Below are 23,784 nucleotides of genomic sequence, written 5' to 3' on the forward strand. Positions count from 1 at the left end.
AAACCACCCAACAAAAAACAATCCCACATAAAATCCTAAATTAAAAATATATTAAATTCTAAATTTAAAATGTATAGCTCAATAGCACAGAATGGCCTGGATTGGAAGGGACCTTAAAGATTATATGTCGTGGGCAGGGACATCTTCCTCTAGATCAGGTAACTCAGATCTCCATCCAACCTGGCCTTGAATTATATATGCGTGTGTGTGCTGGCACTGACTGGGGTAGAATTGATTTTCTTCGCAGTGACTGGTATGAGGCTGTGGTTTGGATTTGTGCTAAGCACAGAGTTGATAATATAGAGATGTTTTTGTTATTGCAGAGCAGGGCTTACACAGAGCCAAGGCCTTTTGTGCTTCTCGTGCTGCCACGCTAGCGAGGAGGCTGAAGGAGCATTGGAGGCTGGGAGCAGAGAGAGCCAGGACAGGTGACCCCGCTGACCAAAGGGATATTCCAGACCATGCGACATCGTGGCAGTATATGAGGTGGGGGGAATAAGGAGGAAAAAAGGTTCATTTGGAGTGATGGGGGTGTTTGTCTTCCCAAGTCACTGCTGCATGTGATGGGGCCCTGCTCTGCTGGCCCCATCATGGCAAGCAGTGAATTAATTCCTTGTTCTGCTCTACAAGAGTATAGCTTTTGTTTTTCCTGTTAAATTATCTTTACTTCAACCCCCAAGTTTTCTAGCTTTTACACTTTCAATTCTGGACCTGGTGATGGGGAAATAAACAAGTGGATTTGTGGGGCTTGGTTGCTGGCTGGGATGAAACCACAGCAATATATATAATTAGGGGAGTTGAAATGATAATCAGGCTCACACCTTAGGTATTGTGAATTTGGAGAAATATTCATTAAACAATTCAAAAAGCACTCTAAATTATCTGAAGAATATGAATGGAAGATGAGTTGGTGAACATAAATACATATATATATGGAGTACATCATAATCCCGGATAAAATGAACAATGACTGTACAGCCACATAATTTAATTTTAGAATTTTTAATCTTTACATGAAGCTTAAATGCATAATTAGATATATGGAGAGAGATTCCTAAGAAATAGTAGGATAGCAAAGTGTTTTTTAAAACATCATACCCAATATTTCTGTAAATACTTCTGTAAATACTTCCATTATTAAAATTCTATTTATGATGTTAATTATTTTTTGTTATAACATTTATGTGTAGAGTTGTCAATGAATAAATGTGCTTTCAGAATAAGTCATGAACCATTGAAATACTGCAAATGAAGTTTTAAAATAGAAGTAAATGGAGAACTAATACAAGAAATTTCTGCTCCCAAAGACAGCTTTTTTAGCCATTTCTAGCCATTTCATCCTGCCCACTTTGCATAAAAACTACACACAGTAATATAAATATGTTCTATTTCATTCTTCTGTGACAGCATCTTTTTTCTCTTTAACTTCTGACTTAATGTTTCATTTCATATTTGACACATGAAATACACAAATGTAATAACGAGAATGCATTCATTTAACTCTCCAGTATTTCTGAACCAAGTATGTTAGTCTTACTGATTCTCTAGTGGATTCTCAAATGCTGATCTATCACTGAGTTATAATCAGCAAAGGCCATAGAGAATAATAGAAGCCTTGACACTAAAATAAACTGACATAGAGACTTCTCCCTACCATTTTTATTTGGCGGCAGTTTTCAGTATAACTCAGCACAAAGCATTTGACAGAAATTCCAAGTATAGCTAAATGATTTGGAGTAAATAGCTGGGAGTTTTCAGTTGCAGTTCTTATCTCTATCAGCTGAAGTCTGATTAAGCAATATTGTATTTTTTTCTTTTTTCGCAGCAATGCAAAGTTCTCTATGTTTTATGTCAGCTATGCTACATTTAAAAACTTGATCCTAAAACAATTTCTAAAAATGACTTGTAAAACCAGGTCATCTGCCTACTTCACTGATTTTGAGAATTGCTTGCTGAAGTACAAATGTTTGAGTATTTATTCTACTGATACTAGAGAAACTCTTAATATGTAGTAGGTCAGGATGCTACACTTGCCACAGGCAATGTAGTAAGAAAAAGTCTTAAAATAAAAACATTGAGATTTGTTTTGTATTACCTAAATATAAATGACATTCAAAAAGGAAGGGTTTTTTGGGAAAAGGGAACTGAGAATTTGAAATTGGATACAATCTTCTGTTATAGGTTCTACAGATTCCTTTATATGCTGATGTGAAGTCTGTGTTATAGATGTGTTTGAGCTGGGTGGAGAGTTGAGTTTATGTATGTGAACTCACATACATGAAAGTTCCATTTAGAACTTTTTCAAGTGCAATTTGCAATTCCATTCAGAAGTTTTTCAAGTGCAATTTGCATATATAGGACAGGTTGTCATTACTGAAATAAGGTGTGCCCTCTTCCTACACATTTCCAGTTTAAGTATAATCTATTAATATTTATGTAATATTGTGCTTTCTAAATTTGTATAAGAATATTGAAATTACTAAAGGGAGATAAAATGCTTATTATTTATTTTTCCTATCTAGAGTTCTACACTGGGAAATACTTTATTTAAAAATAAAGTTGGTTATAAATACTTGGTTTAAAAATCTTTTATTTTAAAGCACTAAAATAATATCATATGTGTGGTAGATGAATAAAATGAATGCGGAGAAATACAGCAGAAGTGTAATTCAAGGAAGCAGACTTTTATGCTGATAAATATAATTTACTTAATCCATAAGCAACAGTCGCAATAAATTAGGGCATAGCTGGAAATTTGATACAAAAGCATCATCAGTTCTGCCTTATAGAGGTTTTCATGCCTTTACTTCCTGACCTCATTCTCTTTTGTTGCTTTTGTTACTTCAGTTTAATATTTAGATCTTGTTTTGCGAGTTCATCCAAATTCGGCTGAAGTTTCAGGGAGCAAAAGCATCCAGATTTCTAATACCAGAGGAATTAAACCACTGTTCTAGTGATGTTATCATTCAGAATTTAAAATTGTAAATGATGCTCTCGTCTGTAGTATTAACTTCTAACAGCCTAAAGGTACAACTTGATTTTTGTGACAAGATAATTGCAAAAGTATTATTTGTGTCATCTTTTTAATTTCCTTTGAATTATCCATATCTTCAAAGGTTTTCTGACTTTACAGTGTGAAGTTACTTTCAGTGAAAAAGTGGTGCATTATATACCCCTGGCTGCAGTGTACAGTAGTCACTATAATAAATAGCCCTAGTTGGAAGAGAATCAGACTATCATAACATGAAATTCTTTCTAGAGTTTTACAACTCTAAATTTTTTAGATCAATTAAGAAAGCTGAAAAAATATGCCAAGTTTTTTAGACACTAATTTTTAATTATTTTATTTTATTATTATTTTAATAAATGTTTTATGCTATTATTTTAAAATTATTTTAATCTATGTACTCTTATAGCGGCAAACTTGCTAAAGTAATCAACACTACTGATATTTTAACAGTGAATCTTGGAAATGGCTAAGCAGTACAATATCCCCAGAAAAAAACCCAAAATATTATTCCAAAAAATAGGGCTATATTTAACTTATATTTAGGAATTTTTTGCTGTTCGTAACTTTTAATTTTTTCTCCATGATTTTATGTATTTCCGTATATGGGATGATTGTGTAGCCTCAGGACTCCAAAACCTGAAGCAATTATTTTCAGATTCTAAATTAGCTAGAAAACTTGGCAATTCCAATTAAAATGAATATTAAGATATTTAACACTGACATTAAGAATCAATACCATTAAGCAATGAGCAAAAAAAAAGCCGAATTTACAAAGCAATTATCTCATTATGTTAAGTAGAACTAATATTACCCACGTCAATTTAAATTAAATAAAATGGGCAATCACAGGCAATCACAAACATGAAGACAATACTTTCCCATCAATCCAAAAAGAATTTTTCCACAGTACATATTCTACTTTGAAAATTAAAATTGTTTTTCTACCAAAGAAAACTTGTACATTTGGCATGCTGTTTGTGGAAATAAAGGTGGAACAACTTTTGGATATTTAGTCTATTGTCTGTAATCATTTTCTATCTTGTAAAGATATTTTGTGTAACTGGTCTCTTGATAGCTCTATGTCCAGCTGTTATAGTTTTAGATTCTACTCGTGGTTTTATGCCTACATCTCCCCCATGCCAAATCTGTCTTGCATGTCCCTTGTAAAACCATTTCCTATGTCAGGTTTAGGATTTAATTTTTTTCACTCAGAAAATGCTAATTGTGATTAATTGTTTTAAGGATGTAGTTTTTAGATGCTTGTGCTGATTCACTTAGCATCAAAGAAACTGAAATTGTTGCATATTCATGGTGTTGTTCTGTATTTTTCTTGACTGGTTATAGAGTACATGAGTGTATAGAAGTTTATGTCCTTTAATTAAAGGTATGCAGTTCACTTACAGGTAGTGCCTTAGGGAGTGTCTGGTACCTCCGAAATTTCCCATTTCTGGATAACTAATACAGTAGCTGTGATAGCTTCCAGTGAAAATGTGTGAAACTACAGCTCATATAGACTGATATGAAATTTGGAATATCTGAATAATGTGAGGAAGCTCAGTCCCTGTCATCATTTAGTGATCCACCTTCAGTCCTTGAGGTGGGATATTATATGGCTGGAAGAAAAGGAAGGATAGGTCCTTACGGCGTTTTCTGCTCTTGCAACTGGAACTTTTATCCTCTGGCAATACGTTACATTTATTTCTGATTCTGGAAGTAGCTTCAAGCTGAGTGCTGATAGCATTAGCTAAGGAGTTTCCTTTCAGGCAACTACATACTCACAATTTTCCTGGCTTTGATTTGTTTCAATATTGGGAAAGGAGAAGCCACCCCAAGGGAGTCATTTTTTCAGATAAACAGTAAGTTGAATGCTGCTTTTAATTGCATTGCTGTAAAGTAAGATTATATCATAGCTAAATTCTTAAAATCCTAGTTAAACATCTTAAAAACTTATATTAGATCTAAATTTGGATCTCAATGCTAGAGATAAGTATTTGATTAAATTATTTCCCAAAGTGCATCCTGTAAATAGTTATGCCTCCTAATTCATCTGTCACTTGAAAATTAAATGATGATTTATGTTGAATGAAATTCCTAGCAAATTGTGAAAGACAAGTAGTTTTGATCTATGAAATTCAACAGAACAAAATGAATATTTTACATAAAAATAAAAAATTTTGAAAATTTTTATTATACCCTGGCTTTGGTGAGTCAAAAAATGATGCTGCAATATTTTCTCTTCTCCATTTACCTCTCTAATCTCAAGTGAAACCATCTCAAAGGAAGAGCAAAGGCAAAAATACATGATCAGTCTTACAAAATAATTAGTAATTTTAAAACTATTTAGTAATTTCTTAGATGACCTCAGCTGGTTTTCTATGTTTAATTAGTATTTTGTTTGTGCTTGCTTTTCTTTGTTTTGTTTTTTGTTTGTTTTGTTGGGGGGTTTTTTTGTTGTTGTTGTATTTGTTTTATTTGTTTTGTTTTGGTGTTTTCGTTTTTTGGGGTTTTTTTGGTCTGTGTCTGTAGGATCATTTCTTGTTCTGTTTGGCAAATTTTTTAAATATCTGCTTTCAGCCCAGTGTAGTCCTCTCTTGGAATTTTTAAAAATTCTTCTCTTCACCTGAATTTTAAAATTTATACTTGTTTGTTTAATGCTAAAAATATCAGCGCCTGTCACATCAGGTTACTAATTATGCATTAAGAAACATGAAAGATCACAAAACTTCAAATTTTTGGGTAAGCTGTATGAAAATTAATTTTTTAAAGATAAATACAATTCTGTATTTCTCCAAAGTTTATTCACCATTTAAAAATGACATCCATATTTTGTCATATTTACTACATTATTCATATTCTTTAAAACACAGCAAATAAAATAAAAGTGCTATCTTCTTTCAAGTGTCTAAGGTACCAGGTATCAATTGTACTATTCTTGTTTGAAAAAGCCTCTTTTGCCTGGTAGCTCTTAGAGCTTTTTAGGCCTCATAGCCTCCATTGCTACTTTGAGCAAAATTTCTGCTGGCCAGTGATGCAACTGATATGTGAAACTGTTGGTGGGATGCTTTTATTTTGGGTGTACTTGGAATCGATCACACAGCAGGACTCACAGGCTTTCCAGGTGTTAAACTGAGTCTAGCCACACAAGGTTTATTCAAGAATCTCGTGGTTTAAGCATTGACTGTGTAATCCTTGCACGGAGCTATAAAATGCATTAATGGGGACATTTTCAACTTGCAATGACATTATTTTAAATATCCAGTTAACCCAAAAAAGGCAGTTATCTGTAACTTTTTTTTTAATTGGGCATATTGATGCAAAACCACTAAAATTTCCTATTACTTCTATTAAACCTGATACATACAAAAAAAAAAAAAAAACTATAAGAGATGCAGTGGTATGTACCAACATTGGTATGCACATGCAGATACTTTCTCACTGTTTCAGGCACTAGACTGTGTGTAGCAGAAGGTTTACTCTGTGCTAGTAAGCCAACAGTATGATCATCTCTAGGGCATATCTGCTAATGAGAAAAAACTTACTTTATTGATCATGCTATGACATATGCAATCCTAATGTGGATGGCAACTTCATTTTGCAATCAATGAGACAGACATGCAGTAATTTTGCAACACAACCACAAATCATAACACTTCTGTAACCCCTGTTTTGACACCTGAAAGGCTTTTATGACTTGTTCTTTGCTGATGCTTATCTCTCTTCATGGTCCTGGGTAACAGGTACAAATCTGGGGGGCATGGGGTAGATTAAAGCACAAACACCAGGCTCAGAACCACATGATCCTAGGTGGTGGCAAGGGGAAGGAGATGAGTAGTAAGGCTGTGGTAGCACAGCTGATTGATGTGCACTTTACTAAATTAAACTGAGCTGTTTTACCTTGTAGAAAAATCAAGAGCTCAAATATGAGGCAGACAGTGGCATTTTGGGGGTCATGTGTAAGAGTCAATTCTTCGGCAACAAAACCATGTGAGAGAAGAATCCAACTAGAGAAATCTTTTTGAAATGTGATTGAAATTTTAATGGATCCAAGTTTTACTGACCTTCATTTGACCATCAATTTTACTGTACATGGACTTTTCTAAGCCTTTTCAAGAGATTTAATTCACACATCATTGCATTTCTTCCTTTCATCAGTATCCTTTAGAATTCCAAGCTTTCTGGAAAATGAAATAAGACAAAAAGCAACTATGACATTTATTTTATATATGCCATGATGTTAGTAAGTTTCCTTTTGAAATGCTTTTAAAAAAATTTTTACACTGAAAAGGAATTTGTGCTGATCATTGAAAACCAATGGCTCTGGGCAACTCTAAGTTTTAAAGGTTTAATTTTAAGAATTATATCAAGACAGTCACAGATTTTGCCCATATGATTTACTCAACAGGTAGGTACTGTAAACTACCTAAGTAAATAGGGTGTAGCCTACTGGCTTAAACTGTATTGTCAAAATCTCCATGTGTATTGTATATAATGAAATATGTCTCAAAAATACTTTTAATTATAATTTGATTTTTAAAGAGTCTAAAAATCGGATTTGGGTGTTAATTCTAAGAAAACAAATTATAATTTTCAAAGGAATATACCCCTGCTTTTCCTAAGTTTGACTGATACTGATGAAGAAAAAGAGAGTTGATTTTGCTTTCTCAAGTATTTAATAAAATTTTGTTAAAGGTTGCATCTACTTCTGAATTATAGTTTCCATAATAAACAATTCCTATTATATGATTTACTTGGAGAAATTCCTTCCATAGTTCTATAAAATATGATTCAATATGGAAATATTTAATTTTGCAAGACAGCAAGATTTTGTATTAATTAGTCTATCTTCAGTCTCATTCCAGTGAGTAAGCAATGGATTACTGATATTCGTTAAAGTAAAAGTAAAATATTACATACATTATTACATACATTATTCTAAAAAATGAATAATTCATTGTAGATCATAGACTATAAAGATCCCACTGAGTTGATCATGCCAGCACTCCTCATGTTGTTTTAGATACTTGACTTAATCAGAGATATCCATGTGGGATGGTAGATATTTCAGGAGAGCAGACTTATACTGGAATCAGGATGTGAGAGAAGATATTCTGAAGCCTCTCAGATGGCAATAGACACTACTGTGAAGCAATTCAGTCAAATTTATACTTCCCCAGATCACAATGGAAGTGTAAATTTCTAGCAGTAGACACATAAGTGTTTAATTCAGAGTGTGATGTCCTCCCCATTTCCAAATTCTACTGTGGGACAAATCTTACTATGGCACAGAGCTATATCTCTGAGAACTGTGAACTTAGGTATCCTGAGACTCCTCAGGTGAATCCAGATGTAGACAGAAATACCTGCAAGTAAACTGAGCCTCAGTCTACATGAACTCAGGGACTCCAATTAAACACAGAAGTCAACATTTAGATGTTTACAGTACATAGCTGAACACCACCTAAAAATACCAGAATCAAGAATTCAATCCATATCTCAGGATAAACCCTTCAGCAATAGAAACACAGATTGTATTTTAGTCCCAGAACTGTTCTTTGCATTGCAGGTAATAAGTAAAAATTACATGAGACCAATCTGGTAAGAATGACAGAAAAAGAGAGAATAACTCTGGTAAAAGGGAAGAAAAGAAAAATTAGTCATTTCCTAAGTTGAAGTGTTTCAAAGACAAAGAGCATGTATAGCCAGCTTCTCACAACGTACTGCCAAGAAATGCTGACTGTACAGCTGGACTGATCCAGATTGACATCAGCGGTAGGAGAGTCCAATAGAAGCTTTCAAGAAACAAGATATTCTTGGCAATAAAACTAAAAATATGACTACTTATACCAGCTCTGATATAAAGATGGCAGGTGTTCTTCACATTTTTTAAAGGCATTATCAGTTGAAAGCAGTCCAAATGGTGATGAGCAAAAAGGAGAGCACCTGTTTTTCACTCATAAACACATACTGCTCAAGAGAGGAGTTCCTGGATAAAGACACATGTGTGCTTCTGTAATAGCTGCCTGTTAATGAAATGTCTGGGAAAAGAAAATAAAGAACAAACAGAATTACATGACTGCATTAAAAAGAGAGTTTTTTAATGAGTATATATTAAAAGGATAATTTCTAGTGCCATTTTTACTCAAAAAGAGCTGTTTCTACAAGTCTTCCTTCCTCGGTCCAGCTGCTCCTCCTACTTTGTTATTCAGCAAGGCTTGATTTGTAAGAAGCTATTTTTAAACTAAAAATCTGTTATTGATAGAAAAGAATAACATTGTAAATCATGGAAATTAAGTACTTTGACATTATAGTGAAAATGTTCCTTTGTTGCGCACTGGTCCAACTTCATCTGATGAACTTAAACCCTTAAGCTGAAACCGCTATAAAAATCAAGTGGAAAGATTACATTATGTGGACCATTTATTGCAAAAGTTGTCAAACATTTCTAATTTTTTTTGCAAAATTCTCTAATAACTAAATATGTGAATCCTATTGAATGTACTTTTGAATACCGAGGTAAATATATACCAAAACATAAACATCAGCTTAGGTAAAAAAATATTACTCTTCCCAGCTGAATTCATGCACAGTGATTATTTTTTGCTCTCAAACTTAAGAGTTGACATATGGTGATTAAAGCAAATGTAAAAATATGTACTGAATTATGCATTATGTCTTAAAATATTACCTGAATTTTAATAAATAACCATATTAAAAATATAATAAAAACTATAATTTAAAAGAATCAGATACAAAATATAATCCATTCTTCTGTGGTAGAACAAAAGGATTTTTTTAGTACTTGTCATGTTACCAACTTTCAATTAACTTGCCAAGAAAATGACAAAGAAGTGATTTCTGAAACAAAATAAAAATTCACACAACAAATCTTTCTGAAAACTTGTTCCCAGTCTGAAAATGGTCAAATCTATTCTATGTGCTAACACAAGGAAATGACAGTTCATGCATTATACAAATGCAGATAGAGTGGAAATTATTTTACCCCAAAACAGAAAAAAAATCCTAGAAAAGGATCAGGAAAGTACTGGGAAGAAGAACTCAAATAGCTCATTTTGTTTATGCAAAATTATTTAAAATCTTCTCTTAGAAAAATAAACACAGAGAATAATAAAAAGAGAATTTAACAGAGCTCTCCTGTTTTACAGTTGTAGTCCTGGGCTACTTTGGTCCTTGGCTACTTAAGTATTTTTTTTCCTTATCACAATATAACATCAAAAAAGCACTATACTATTCTACTATGATTTTTTAAATTTGATTTATCACATAGAATCATAAAATGTTTTAGAAAGAGTCTTTAAATCTTACCAAGCCCAGCCTCCCCACAATGGGCAGGGACATTTTCACAAGACCAGGCTGCTCATATCCCCATCCATCCTGGCCGTGAAGACTTCCTGTGAAGGAGCATCCGCATCTTCTCTGAGTAACTTGTTCCAGTGCCTCACTAGACCTAATCTAAACCTGCAGTTTTCCGTTTAAAACCACTCCTCTTGTTTTATAATGCTGGCACTGGAGAAACACATCTCTCCAGTGTGTTTCTCGTAAGACCCTTTTAAGAATTGAAAGGCCACAATAAGGCCTGCCCAGAGCACATGCTTCTACAAGATGGACAACCTCAACTCCCAACATTATTACATAGTAAAAGTGTTCCAGTTCTCTGATAATTTTTGTGTCGTCCTTTGGACCCATTCAACAGATTCGTGCTTTTCTTGTGCTAGGAATCCCAGAGCTGGATGTTGTATTCCAGGTGATGACTTAAAAGAGTAGAGTAGAAGGGGGAATCATCTCCTTCAACCTGTTAGGTTCCCTCTTCATGACATCTCTTCCAGCTGCACTACTCAGTGGAGTAGCATCTGTGAACATGATGAGGATGCTGACTCAATGTCACAATAAAGGCATTGAACAGTATCAGCCCCAACAGGGACTGCTGAAGGACAGCGGATTTTAATGATTCCATTTGGACACTGAGCTGTGGGCTGCCATTCTTTGGACACACCCATGCGACCAACTTCTTACACATTGAATAGTCCATCTGTAATATCTGTATCTTTTTAAATTAGAAAAAAATGATATTATGTCAAAAGCCTTGCAGAATCAAGATACATGGCACCATGCTCTTTCCTTATCCAACAATGCAGTCAGTCCATCATAGAGGGCTACCCAAGAAATCAGGAACAATTTGTCCTTGGTGAAGATATGTTGCCTGTCTCAAATCACATCCATGTAATCCACAGCATATGCCTGGGCATATCTTCCAGGGATATGTAGAATGTCTCATAATCTTACTGAGCACTAATACTGAATAGTCAGTAGGTCCCAGGATCTTCCTTTTTACGCTCTTTAAAAAAGGGTGTGCTGTTTCCTTTTTCTACAGTAATTGGGGATTTCACTTGACTATCATGATTTTTCAAATACAATGGAGAGAAGTTTAGCAACTGTACCTGACAATCGCCTCCAGACCTGGACAGGAGGATCTCATCAACTTCATTGAGCCTGTTTGAAATGTCTTAGGAAAGTATGTATAATGCCACTAGAACAGTTGTCAAAGGAGGTTTACATCACCAGGTCAGCTTGTCCATGCTGTAGACATGTAAGTAGATGTACTTCTGTTCGGTTAGTAAAGTTAATCAATCCATTACCATTCACCTGTGACTCTTACACACAGACACCCACACACATATATTTTTTTTTTCCAAAGGCCTTAATAGGTCTGCTCTGGACATCCAAAGTTTTACATAACCCCTATGAAACTAAATAATTAATTGCACCATATCTATATTTCCTGTCTTCATTGTGACTAGAACCATGACCATATTTTGGTTAGAATGGTGTGAATACAATCACCACATAGAAAACAACTTCTCTCCATATACTTTGCATTCATTTATTCCTTAGAGCATGAAGACATACATGTATGGATACATAAGCCTGTCTATTACAGCTATAAATGTTTTCATTAATCATATGAATATTAATTTTACTTCTTTTTTAGTTTCATAGCCTCTAGTAACTTGTAGTAAAAATTAACACAATTAAGTAAAAGGATATAATATTTCGTGGAATGTTTAATTTTTTTACTTCACAGTTCAATTCATATCCTTGTAATTTTACATTACACTTTGATAGGGAGAGAGAAGTTTTGGATTTGCCATCCAGTAGCTTATGCCATGCATTATTCAATATGCCTCCATTAAAGACACTCTTTATTGTTGTGCACTCTTGCATTAATAAGATCATTGTTTTCACACTAATTTTTCTGTTGCCCTAAAATTTTTCTTCAAAAAAGATATACGATAAAATCAAAACTCTAATATGTTTGAACTGGCTGACTTAAATGCAATCTAGTATTTCAACTGAGGAATCATTACAACTGTATAGAAATTAATTATACTGATACCTTCCTTTTTTTTTCCCTAAAGCAGTCTTTATTTCTGCTAATGCATTTTGACAAAATACTCATTCTGTCAGTATGAGCTCTCAAATAGGCCAAAGTGTAGGACAAAGTGTGTGTGCTTGACTCACACTGTCAGTATTAAACATCTGTTGTTTTACTCTCTTAGGTTGTCTACATCCTCTCAATGTACTACTAATTCTTGTCTGATTTTGAGTGATGTAAATAAAAAAATCATGCTATCTCTATAGTATTTTTTACCCCCGTATATTAACCTTTCCAAATATTTGAATACCCATTTTGTACATTAAATTATAAGCTAGTAATGGGCAACTATAGACACAAGAACAAAACAAGGAAATTATCAACCGAGTCTGTATATTAATCATTGCACTTCTTTCATTTGAAATTCAGCCTTCATTTCCTATGAAAAAGTATTCTACAATGAAGTGATTACATCAGCAGACAAGAGAAGAGCTACAGATATGATTTATTTGGACTTCTGTAAAGTCTATGACACTTTCCCCCACAATAATATCCTTCTCCATAAATTGGCAAGAGATGGATTTGATGGGTAGACTGCAGGACAGATTAGAAAGTGGTTGGAAGGTCATATCCAGAGGGTAGTGGTCAGCAGCTCAGAATCCTGATGCCCATCAATGAAAAGTGGTGTCACTCAGGGGTCTGGTTGGGACTAACGTTATTTATTGTCTTCACTAATGACACAGAGGAAAGGATTTAATGCATCCTCAGCAAATTTGCAGACATCACCAAGCTGAGTGGCGCAGTGGGCATGCCTGAAGGACAGGATGCCATCCAGAGGACCTGGACAATCTCAAGAAGTGGGCCCCTGGGAATCTCATGAAGTTTAACAAGACCAAGTGCAAGGTGCCACACCTGGCTTGGGGCAATCCTCAGTATCAATACTGGCTGGGATATAAACATATTGAGAGCAACCCTGTTGAGATGTACTTTGGGGTACTCGTGGATGAGAGGCTGAACATGACCCAGCAATGTGTTGGGAGCTCAGAAAGACAACTGTTTCCTGAGCAGCATCAAACAAGACTTGGCCAGCAGGTCAAGGGAGGAGATTTGACCTCTCTGTTCTGTTCTTGTGAGATCCCACCTTGGGTACCATGTACAGTTAGTTCTGCAGTCCCCAGCACAAGAAGGACATTGACCTATTGCTATGAGCCCAGAAGAGGCTCACCAAGATGATTAAAGAAATGGGACACCTCTCCTATGAGGAAAAGCTGGGAGAATTGGGTTTGTTCAAACTGGAAAAGAGAAGGCTTTGATGTGACCTAATTGCAAGCCATAGAGAACCTTCAGGGAGCCTGCAAGAAAGATGGAGGGAGGATTATTTGTGAGACATATGGTGACAGGACAAGGGGGAATGGCTTCAAACTGAAAGAGGCTTGGTTTAGAGTAGATACTAGGAAAATTCTTTGCTGCAAGCGTGGTGAGGTACTGAAACATGCTTCCCAGAGCAGTTTGTGAGTGCCTCATGCCTGGAAGTGTTCAGGGCAAGGTTGGATGGGGTTCTGAGCAACCTGGTCTAGTGAAAAGTGTCCCTGTCCTTTCCCAGGGGGCTTGGAACTAGATGATCTTTATGGTCCCTTTCAACCCAAGCCATTTTATTATTCTATGAAATTCATTACCTTCCTTATTCAGAAAAAGTAAAAACAACCAACCAACCAAACAAGCAACTAAAGATATTTATGGATTCCAAGTCTCCATGTCTTCAATTTCTAAGCTTTAATTTAGACAGTTTGCAATCTTTGCTAGGCTTTGCTCCTGGAACGAAATGATAGCACCAGGCTTCCTTAACTGAACATCAGGAGGGACTTTTTGAAAGAATGAATTGATTATATTAACTGTTCTCTTTTTCACAGTATTCTCACTGACAAGCAGAAGATTCCAATGGGGAGGTTGTCAGATGCTTTTGATTGAATATGCTATTTGGGAGCCAAAACACTTCAAAAACACATATTGCCTTTTTTTTTTCCCAATCTTTTTCCCATCTTTTCCTACTCCTATTCCCTTGCAATTTTTTTTAAGTCCAAACCAATCCTATCAAAATTTATTTATAAACATGGTTTTGTTTTTGTAAAATGGATTTTTTTGTCATCCCAGACAATACATCTAGTAGATTACAGAGATACTGTTTTTATATTGTTGGGGTTTTTGCTTTTATTTATTTTCTTTTCTAAAAAACCATATTTTTTCCCAATAATCCTTTACATTTTCCACATTACCGTTGGTAGTATTGTTTGATTTTTTCCATTTATGAAGACATTATTCCAAGGCTGTATATAAGCAGAGCCTGGGACACTGTTGCCACACCCATGCTGTCTTTCCCAGTAGTAATTCTTGCACATCTGAGACAAAAACTTTCTCCAATCTTAGCAATTTATTTCCTATCCAGTATTTTTTATCGAACTTAAACAAAATTTCTACAGAATTTTAAAATCTATTTGGATTATGAGAAGAAATTCTTTTTCTTTTCGGTGTACACTATCTTTACCTGTCTTATGATAGGTCATAATACAGAGTAAAAAAAAAAATTGTTTTTAAAACATGACTACTGTTAATTTTGTAGGCATCAGTAGGCATCACAAGAAATCTGTCTTTTCTCCTCTGAGTTTAGAAAAAAAGGTGGGCTGAGTAATGAACCAGCAATATTAATACTCGAACATGACTGGGTGGAGAAGCAGCCTATAAAGAACTACTAAATTTGGTTCCCGAAAACTTGGCAGCCCACAGTGCAGAGCTTGTTTTACTATACTATTTATATTAACCTTACCTTACCTGCTCACTCATTATGAAACACATAAAAATGTTAAAACTCTCTGCAGTCACCAATTTGGAGAATATAATATGCTTTAATTTTATTTAATTTTATCCTCATGAAACAGTATGAAACAGTACGTTACCTTACAATTTATTCTGTATATTCTTATTGAACTATTTTCAGAAATCTCTTGGTTTATTCAATCTTAACAAGTAAATTGAAAACTTTTAAATATTTAAAATAGTACAGAAGCATGTACTTTTCAAGTGGAATAAATTTACTTAATTTAGACAGGTAGGAATGGCTACCATATTTTATCCTGCAATGTGTGATGAATTAATAGGAAGATATAAAAACTCTGACTAAATTCTCGTGTCTTTTATTTTTTTAAATATAGAAGTGATCCCAATGATTTCGTTAAACTCACATCTAGTCATATTTAACTTTAACTCATAGAGTGAGGATAAAAAAATCCAGGCTTTTTCATTGTCATTTACTTTCCTCATAAAAGATTTTAAATAGCATTGAGATATATATACTGTCTTTTTGACTTAATAAACAACTCCTAAAGGAAACAAAGATTCATATATACTGTTTTACAGAGAGCCACTGGCAAAAAACAACTAAAATTAGGACTGACACTGATAAAGAGATTGCTTCCTATTACATCAAAATCTAAAAATAAAAGAGGAAAATGCAGGGAAAATATTCAAACCTCAAGGCCTAATTTCAATATTATAAAGAAACACAAATGTTTTTTCATGATTAAAAAATATGTTTAGTGCTTATCTACATTATGTCTGTTGAGCTATATACCATTTTTTTTCATACTTTCCTTACTACTTTGTGGTTTCTCTGTTTGGTCAAGCAAATATTTTTGCTATTACTTGCTTAATTTCAAAGTTCTCCCGTGCATCTCAGTGGATTCTTTTTTTAAAGAACTAGTGTTAAACTAATAAAAAAGTACTATAAATAATACAAATGAGGTTTATAAATTACTGCCGCAGATGTTCAAACTATTTATAGTAGAAAAATATGCAAATGTTCAAGGAAAACTTGATTGGATTGATCAGTATCACCACTGAGGATACTGATTTTTTAAGGAAATCAAATAAACATGTGCTGAATTATATTTTTATCCAAAGATTTTTGCATAGCTAAAATAACATTGATATTGGTTCACATTTATCATGGTCGGAGAAGGTATTCCTTATTTTTTTCTTACCTGCTGCCAAAGGTTAAGGAGATGATTTATCTGATTGAGCTGCACCTTTGGAGAGCACCAGTTTCAGAACATGGGGTACATATTTATGAACAGTATTATAGAATGCACGGAACACCAGAAAACTATATTGATTTTATGCTTCTATTTCATTTGTCAGATTTTAAACACAGACTTCTGAGAGTGTTCTGACATTTGTATCACAGTTATGAAGACTTCCTCTTCACTCCTTTGAGTTTTACCTGATGATGTTGAAGAACTTGCTCAGCGTAAGAGAAACCTGTTAGACAAAGGACTGAGATATCAATAATTTTTTGGCCCTGCAGAAACCCATCCTTGTATTGAAGAAACAGCCCAGACTAACAGAAAATCCCTTCTCCCACAGTTTCCATAGGCTATACTGTGCATTTGCTGTTTGTGTTTTCTCAACTGTTGAAATTTTTCCACAGCTGCAAGCAGCCAATACCACAGGTACCTTCTATATTCTTGCTACCAGTAATGTACTCTTCTATAAACACTGTCTCATTGTAAAAACAAACAAACAAACAAACCAAACCACACAAAAAAACCAAAACACAAAACAAAACAAACCCAACTGGAAATAGAGCTCCTTCTCAATAAAAAAACTGTAAAATCCAAAATCTTGCCTTACTCAGATATTATTATTGTTAAGAAAATGTAGCTTAGAGTTCAACAGTTAGAAAACTAAATTTGTCACTGCTAAGAAGAAAAGGGTAAGAACAGTCAATCAGTTTACTAAGCTTCCAGGAACTGGTTAATAATATTACATAGCTGAAGTGCTGGATTTTTTTCTTAGGTCAATACCATGTATTAGCAATTAATTTATAACAGAAGACATAGAGTCAAATTTCAACCCAACAATCAAAATACACAGCAACTGAAATACAAGAAAAAATTTTGAAAATCATTGACATAATTACAGTAGTAAAAGAGGAGCATAAATTATGGGAAGAAAAAGAAAAATGCTAAATGTTGGTGAGAATAGTTTACTGTTCCTTGAGTTAAATAAACTCTGGCTGTTTCAGTGGCAGTATTTATTTCCAAATGATGTGCACCTGCAATATATCATGACATGCAGATCAATGAGTTGGTATGCCAGATTTATTTTGTGTCTGTGTCTGTGTCAGGTTTAAGTTAAAGATAAATTGATAAGAAAAGTTCAGTCAGGCTCACTGCCAAAGACAGAAGCTTTTAAATGTAATAGAAGCCTTATAAAGGTTGGCAAAGGTAACTTTTATGACTTTACTCTCCTTCTCAGAATCAAGATAAAAGAAAAATCTGAATGTGTGATTTCAACTTCATGGCGTTCCTTCCTTGAAACTTCTAAAAATTTTGAAGGACCCATCAGCAAATCCAGGCTGGCCCAGCAACTGCCATCCTCAAAAAAATTTGTCTTTTTTGCCCAGCCATTCAAAAATAGCAGTGAATGAAAATATTAGCATAGGCTTTAAAAAAAGCTAATGAAACCCACTGGAATTAATAATTTATTCCCATGTAATTTAGACATCCTATGCTCCTAAACTGGTACTACTTCAATTTCAGTATTAATAAAAGTGCTGAAAGAATTGGCAGAGAACTTTATGTCGAGGTCTTTCAACTTTTTCCAGTACCACACACAGGCCAAGTTGATTGACACAAAAATGGTCAGGTCTACTCCTTTCTTGAAGACAGCTTTGTTTGAAGACCAGCACCGATACTTATCTGAAATGAGCCTTTTATTTGTTGGGGATTGAAATTATATTTTCTAGAGAAAACCTCACTGAATTAATGTTTTACATAGTATTTTTAACACAGAAACATAACAGGGGGGCCTGGAGAATATCTAGCATTTATGAAAGCTTCAGAAAACAGGTTTTCTCCTGCTCAACCTAGAATTTCTGCATAGGAGGGTAGAGTTGAAGCATACCTAAACTGCAAATAACCCTGTGGCAAATCAGAGGATCAGTCCATGTTGAAGTGTTCTTTAATACTCCAAACAGGCAAAAATCAGTACTGTGTGAACCATGAAACTACCTCAGACTTTGATGGGGACATTTTATCATCACAAATCCATTAAGTGAGTTTGGTAGATACAGGTACACCCTGTGATATACTCTGTAAGGGTAAATTATTTTTTCTTACCAGTTATGTTCTTTTGTATGCTAAAACATTTTTCAGTGTTTCTGTGAAATCCTAGGATTCCTTCTGTTGGAAATAGGTATATTTTTATGTAAAATATTATTTCATGGACATTTTATAAGCTGTGTAGAGAATAAGTGCAATTGGAAGTTTCAGGAATCAAAAGCTCTCCTATCTATCATAACAGCAACAGAAACAGCTTTTATAAGTTACAATGGATAAGAAATAAACAATATAATGAAATGATACTTCAGCTAAAAATAGTTAACTAAATATATATTAGTGAAGACCAAAACTAATTGCTACTTATTCGATTAGGCCTCTGAAAAGTGTTTTGTTCTGTATTTCCCTTCTTTTGATGTCTAATTTTGGGCACTTAACAAAGTTTTAGACAGTAGACTATATTACAATTAAATAAAAGCTAGTAATTGATTGGTATTTTAGTACACTCTCTGACTACAGGGTTGATTTTCACAAGCCAGTAACAGGAAATCAAATACTGAAAGGGTCACAAAAATAGTTATCAAATATAACTCACTTTCACATTGGCTCCTGGGTGAGGAAGAGAGTAGTAGAAAACATTGGGAAAAGTTCCAGAGGATTTCAAGATATTATTGAAGTAATAGCCTGAGCAAACATAATTTGATTAGAGCCATTCGCCACAGGTTTAAGAGGGGAAACTCATGCCTAAGCGAATTAAAAGGTCTTCAAAGATGTTATTGTCGTGAAGTTCTGAGTGACTTGGAGTGGTGGTAATGGGATACGGGCCTGTTCACCTCTGGGTCATTATTTCCAATTTAGCCAAGGTCAACAGCAACCATAACTTGTCAGTACCTTATGGCATAGTGACCTGAGTGAAATAAGCTGAGGATCTCCTTTGAGCTCCTATTGGACACTAGCCCACATCAAAAAGGCTCCATCACAACTGGTGCAGCTGCTGTCAGCCTCAAGCAATGAAGGGGCTGCACGGGCATGCAAGCTGCACGCCCCTCTGAACCAAGGTCAGCTTTCCAGGTCAGGACTGATATGTGCTGGGAGATACTTCTAGCAACAGTACCTCTGCTCTACCTGCACAGGTATGTGAACAACCCAGAGCAAGCTCTATATGCAAACATGAAATTACAAGAAGTAAACTAAACTAAACAAACATACTATAAAAAAAAGGAAAAAGAAAAAGAAGAAAAGGAAAACATAAAAAAATAGACACACAGCTAAAAGTTTGTATTTTTTTTTTTTTTTAGTTTGAGTATATAAATAATTTCCAAAAAGAATTTTGCAGATGGGGTATAGTCTTAGGGGAATTGGTCATCAAGGCACAAAAGGTATAGTTTATTCATTCAGTGTAGTATTTCATTCACTTGTTTCATTAGTTGAAGTGTCAATGAAATGCACCCTATACTTATGTGAAAGATGCAAAATTCATTTTAATTTTATTGGACAATATAAATTCTACGGGTATGTATTAGTAGAAAATTATTAATGAGTTCATTTATTTCAAATTTTGAAGCCACACATTAAGGAAAGTAATCTGAGATGCCAGAAACACAAACCAATGCTGAGAACTTGTTTTTCCTAAAGGCTAAACATGTCTTGCCTAAAGTGTCTATGATTGCACTGGGTGCTCCATACTTGTTTTTTTCTTCTTTAATTACTCATCCACCAGTTCAGCTTAAGATTCTGTCTGCACAGCTTTGTCGTATTATTCTGAATATATCTGAATAACTTATATTGAGATATAAGAATTCTACCTAAAAAGGAAGGTGGTCACGTAACTTGTCATCCTTCCAGACTTCATGCCACATTCCTGGTCTATAATGACAGATTCAGCTATGACTAAGGAAGAAGTCTCACTATTTCTGCCGACAGGTTCTATCCCCAAAAGAAATGTCCTGAATCCCAAAAGCCTGTAGGTGCCTTCTGAGACAGACATCAACTTACACATACCACTTGCCATTCAGTATTATACTAAATATTACCTGGCAATAGAAGCCTCCTAGTCAACATGTGGTACTGAAGCACTAAATTTAATCATTTATGCATGATCATTGCAAAAGTAGGAATGTTTTATACATGCAAGAGCAGATTTCATGAAGAAGATGGCTAAGGTAAGTTGTGTAGGTTAGAAATTACCTAATACTGACTGTATGTCAAATAAGATGGATAAAAAATACAGTCAATATAATCTTTAGAATAGAAACTGCAGGAAAATCAAGCCATCAAAAAACCCTTTTAACCTAGCTCTTATTTTAAGTGTCTGAATAATTTGGCTGGTAGATTGCAGGTCTTAAAAACTCATATGGTATAGAGTTTAAATTAGCTTTTAAATTCGAAAACATGCAATCTAATGATATATTTTTAAAAAAATTATTTACTTATTTTGATTGAATTAATGCCTACATGTGTAACAAATTGAAATATCAAAACTGATTTCTACCTATTAATTTTCTTCACAGTTGTTAGCATGGGGTTGCGTTTTGGATTTGTGCTGAACACAGGGTTGATAATAGAGAGATGTTTTTGTGATTGTTGAGCAGGGCTTACACAGAGCCAAGGCCTTTTGTGCTTCTTGTGCTGCCACGCTGGCAGGAGGAGGCTGAAGGAGCATTGGAGGCTGGGAGGAGACAGAGCCAGGACAGGTGACCCCGCTGACCAAAGGTATTCCAGACCATGCGACATCGTGGCAGTATATAGAGTGGGGGAAGGAAGAAGGAGGAGGAGAGGGTGTTTGCAGTGATTAACCTTCCCAAGTAACTATTATATGTGGTGAGGCCCTGCACTGCTGGAGATAGCTGAAGATCGTTCTGTTCATGGAAAGCAGTGAATTAAATTATTGTTTTCCTTGCTCGTGCGTACAGCTTTTGGTTTCCTATTAAGCTATTTTTATCTCAGCCTGAGGTTTAGCTTTACTCTTCCAGTTCTCTTCTTGACCCTGCTGGTGGAGGAATGAGCAAACAGCTTAGTGAGTCTTGGTTCCTGGCTGGACAATGTCCTGTTTTTAAAAAGTAAAGCATCCATTATTTTTATGCTTTTATCTGAAACTCTATAGTGCTTACTATTCTGTTTTTCTGTTCTCTCATAAATTCAGTATTCCACATTATAATAAACTTGATAGTTCAATTTTTAACATTGCCCCTTATCTTTGATTCCTATTTGTTTATGTATGTTATACACCCGTACCTACAAGTAAGGAAAGATAAAATTCAAAACGCGCAAAAGTCGCTAATTGCTGTATTTTGCAATGACACAGAAGTCTTGGTAAGGCAATGGTTCATCCACTGCTGGCCATAGCATGTAAAGTCAAATGTTAAATATCTTTTGTCATAAAAATTGACGTGATGGTAAATGGAAGAATTTTCTTTTTTGCTATTTATTTATATTTGGCTACATGGTCAATGGAATGTCTGCTTAAAAACAAAGGACCTTTCACTAATGCTTACTTTTTTGCCTCATTTATCTTACATACTATCAACAAGAATCAGCTTTCTCTCTGCAAAGAAAGCCTAAATGCTTATCACCCTCATGATATGCAAGAAAAAGCTCTGAATTTGTGGGCAAACTCTTATCTGAGGCATGCAGAAACACACAAAATATCAGAAAAGAAATGCATCAACATTAATGTCAGTGAGAAAGGAAGCAGGACCTGTCACTTTGATTAACAGATCACCTGACAGAACTCCTTCCTGTGCGTGGAGAAAAAATATATAACTCTGGCAACCAGTCAGAGTTGCTGTTTTCTCAAGTCACAGTTATTAATTGCATCGTAATCTTTGTTGCACCTCGGTTTGGTCATCCTATAGCACATAAGACTGAAGGCCAGACTCTGTTTATATTTTCTCTGTATCAAGCATATTAGACCCATTTCTTAGATGAGAGATTAGCTTTCCAAAACTGTTTATACCACTCCTTTAATGACCCTTTTTGCTAGTATATTCTATGAGTGGTTTTACATAATGAATTTTCCAGAACTATCAAGGTAATTTTTTACATCTGTCTTCTTGTTTTGTGAAATAACCTGGTGTATGCAAATGATAGATTTCTCTTGTCAGGGTGTCTGCAAGTCAGGAAGTATACATGTACCTAAAAAAGCAAGAAATATCACTATATTTGAGATGTTAGTCTAGTAATTCATGTTTATTACATTTTCCCAGCTATTTAATTCTGAATATAGCTCAATAACACCACAAATTGGTAAGTAACAGTAAAATGGCATAATCAGAAATTCATAGTCTCATCCAGTGTCACGAGGACTTAAATGAAACACAGTCCAAGTGAGTCTTCCTATCCTGCTATTACACACCACTGAATATTCTATCCAACCTGACATTTATTTTTGTTGAACATAGTCCTCACTTTCAATAAAAATTTCCAGGAAACATAACAAACTATTTGATTGCCACTGCTATTTTTAAATTTACTTCCCCCTCCACCTCCTGCAATCATATCAGTAAAGAATAGAAAGGGTCAAAAGGTACTGGCATCCAAGGATTTCAGATGTGGGACTAACACTGGGTACCAGCTGCCCAGGAATATTTAAGCATGTTCAGGTTTTGGTAAGGAAAGTAACAGACCATACATGATTTAACTATCCCCCACAGTGGTCATCAAGTGTAATCATTTTCTAACACATGGATTTTAGAAGGAATGTAAAACCAGATTTCTCCTCTCCCCATTCAAAATATAAGCAGATTGCAGTCAGACCCTATGACATTTGGGTATTCCACACTGAGCATTCAAACTGGTTTTTTTGCTCTGCACTTAAAACTCTGCAGGAAGCCTGTGAAAAAAAATGTCTTTAAGATCACGCAGACAATTATCTTTAGTTTAACTAAAAGCATTACATTGTGATTCATAAAGTTTCATGGTAATCTAGTGTTGAAATTATACTGCACAGAATATTTTTGTTGAGATATAATTTCATGGAACACTTTGTTTCTCTCCTTTGACTTTCACTGCCCCATCAGATTACTTCCTCACCCATAATTGCTGAGATGTGTTTAGCAGTATATAATGGCTTGAGGAAAATGCATGTTACTTTTTGTGTCCTTTTAGGCTATTAATCATTAGTAACCTTGTATTCAGAGTTAGTTCATTAAATATGTATGCCTTTTGGTAATCTGATGCCTAATATATATTACAAACATTGTGCACTAACAGCAATTATATTCTCTCTAATGGGTTTTGTAATTGTAGTACCATGTTGGAGAAGCCTGTGA

Source organism: Ammospiza nelsoni, chromosome 2 (genome assembly GCF_027579445.1).
Source record: "Ammospiza nelsoni isolate bAmmNel1 chromosome 2, bAmmNel1.pri, whole genome shotgun sequence".
NCBI lineage: Eukaryota > Metazoa > Chordata > Aves > Passeriformes > Passerellidae > Ammospiza > Ammospiza nelsoni.